Source organism: Erigeron canadensis, chromosome 1, assembly GCF_010389155.1.
Source record: "Erigeron canadensis isolate Cc75 chromosome 1, C_canadensis_v1, whole genome shotgun sequence".
NCBI lineage: Eukaryota > Viridiplantae > Streptophyta > Magnoliopsida > Asterales > Asteraceae > Erigeron > Erigeron canadensis.
The window spans coordinates 21,350,762-21,353,726 of record NC_057761.1 but is presented as its reverse complement, the minus strand read 5'-3'; the positions used below and the strand labels follow the sequence as shown (position 1 = coordinate 21,353,726).

The 2,965-nt window shown below is 36.4% G+C and overlaps 1 pseudogene; it reads right to left on the bottom strand.

The window, feature by feature from the left end:
* Positions 1–814: 814 nt before the first annotated feature.
* On the bottom strand, positions 815–1,648 carry LOC122586891 (annotated as a pseudogene).
* Positions 1,649–2,965: the final 1,317 nt, after the last annotated feature.

The window sequence follows — 2,965 nt, the reverse complement described above, 5'->3', positions numbered from 1 at the left end:
ATTCTGCTGGTATCTAAGGACTAAGGGGTTGGTAGTTTAATACGTAAGCATACACTATCATTATACGAGTTGACTATTACAAAACCAAGTACTCTGGATATCATTTGATTGCTTTTAAAGTATTTTAGTATCTACATATTTGTTAGAGGCGTGCACCCTATGCACCTGCGCACAAGGCGAGGGCGGAGCCAACTCTAGCGCCTGAAAACGCAGGCCCAAGGCCCATAATTTGAAAGGCGCAATTAAATATCCAAACCCAACAATAGAAAGGAAACCGGTTTTTAAGAGATATATAACCCGGTTTCAATGATATAGAAACCTGTTTTGATTATGGGGTTGTGAAAACTGAAAACCGGTGTCCATTCTTTTTAGAAACCTGATTTTATCCTTTGTGTGAAAACCGAGTTTCCACTTTCTATTGTTTTTTAATAGGGTCCATAATCTTTTTTTTAGGGCTATAGAAACCAGTTTCCATACTTTAGTAGTACATATTTTCGGTCTTTAGTAGTTTTTAACTTTTTATATTTTATAAAGAACGCTAACAGATGCCTTGGAAACTTGAAGAATGGAGTGAAAATATCAAAGAACCGTGTAAAACATGGCATGATTATAATACATGGATAAAATATTCAGTAAGAAATAAACAAATAGCGGCAAAATAGTGCAAAATTGCACGTGCAGATCAAAGTAAAGTAAATGAGTAATTCTGTACATAGGAACAAAAGTTTCAAAAAGGAAAACAAGTGAGATACCTTTTAAATCAAGAGTACTCCCCTCCATCATAATGACCATATCCTATTCCTCCTCTCAGATGTTAATTATCCCTGACCTGCAAATCCACGCTGGCATCTGAATCAGAAACAGACCTTCTCTTGCTCTTACTCTTCCTCTTATGCGTTCTCACAGAGTCTTCAGAGGCTCAGAGCTATCTGAATCATCTGAATGTTTATGACTCCTCCTCTTCTTCTTCCTACTCTTCCTGCGATGTGAGTGTCGTTCCCAGTTCTCATCAGATGACACTTCTTTCATTCACTATCAGTTGTACTTCTCGACCTACCCCTTTTTCTCATCTCATAATCCAACTCATCTTCATCAGAATCGTCATCTTTCTTCTCTCTCAGTGACTTTGATTTACTACTCAGCCTCTTCACAAACCTCTGAGCAATCGCCTGCTCGATCTCTGAATCATAATCCAAGTCTGAACTCTCACTCTCCTCTTCGTCACTCTCATCTGAACTCTCACTGGTTATCTTTCCATTCCCTTTTAGCTTCTCTGAACCGGCATTAACAGCAGCCTGAATAGCTTTGGGTCCTTATCTTTATCCTCCTTGATGCTCAAAAAGTTTCTACATTGGAATTGCAGATGACCCACAAAACCACATTTCATGCAGGACCCACGAGCCCCATCAGCATTGGACCCAGTAATGCGAGCAAGTGCAAGCAACCCCTGAAAACAAGCATAAGTGTTTTCTCCCTCAGGTTCTTCATTGGAATCCTGAAGCTGGACAGACTTCTTGTTATCTTTTTTGTTAGGAGCATAAGGATCATATCCAATCGCAGTTTGCCAAATACGATGGGTTTGCAAGGCAGCACTACTGTGCACGCGATTGTTGGCTGGCATACGAACCCTACCCGATGTGGCCGGCATCTTGAGAGTTCCAAAGAACTGCAATTTAAAAATAAGAACCAGGAGACTATAAGTAATCATGTTCACATTATACAAGCATGGTAAATAGCAAGATCCTATTGCAACTGTATGTATAACTCAAAGGGTGTACAAGAAACTGGTGCAACAGGCCAAAACCGCACATACTAGATCTCAATTGGACAAATTACATACTGCCAGCAATTTTTAATATATATATATATATCAGGGGAAAGATAATTTGAGACCAACTAAAAAAAGTCCAAAAAAGGATCATTGATTTTCGTAAGTTACACACCACCATCATGATCTACTATGATATACAAGACTTTTTTGTAAAAACACTAAGACTTTCAAGCGACAGGCCCACAGAAAAAATCATGTGTAAGTTAACTTACACACTTACACATGTGTAAGTAACTTACACATGATTTTTCTATGGATCCATCGCCGGAAAGTCTTAGTGTTTTTACAAAAAAGTCTTGTATATCGTAGTAGATCATGATGGTGTACAAAAATCAATGGTCCTAGTTGGTCCTAAAATAAGAGGTGGTCTCAAATTATCTTTCCCCTATATATAACATATCCTAAATGTAAATCCAGATCTTCAACAACATCAAGAAAAATATTTCCCACAAATGATGAAATGAGAAACAAAAAAAATACAATATGAACAATGATGAGAATATCACTGGCACGACACACACAAACACAATTTAATTTCACCAGATTCATTTTTTTTTTTTTCGTTGCCTCCAATCTAGTTTTAATTCCTGTTAGGAAATCAGAAACCATTCGACTTATACTACATTATAATTAGGGTTTCTATACCAGCACACAAACGAATCACCAATTATTCAATAAATAAACCATATTCAAGAAGATATATATGATATAGAGACACCACGGATATATATATATATATATATATATGTATGTATAGAAGCATGCCTGTAATTAGGTTTATATGAACGCGGGTTTAGATTTGCAATAGTTAGTGGAAACATTGAAAAGGGGGAAATCATAAAAAGTGGATGATATAAAGAAACTGAGTTTGGGCAGGGTTGGGTATTCCGATTTATACTTAGAGGCATGAATCGACATATCTATATCGACCGAATTTCACTAAATTATTATTAGGGTTTCAATAATAGCATGCAGATAAATCACCAATTAATCGATAAAATTAACCATATTCAGGAAGATATATATGATATAGAGAGTTAGAGACATACATACACATATATCGTTATATAGAATCATACCTGTAATTAGGTTAATGTAATCGCTCAATTTGAAGTTTGCAATGATCAGGGGAAA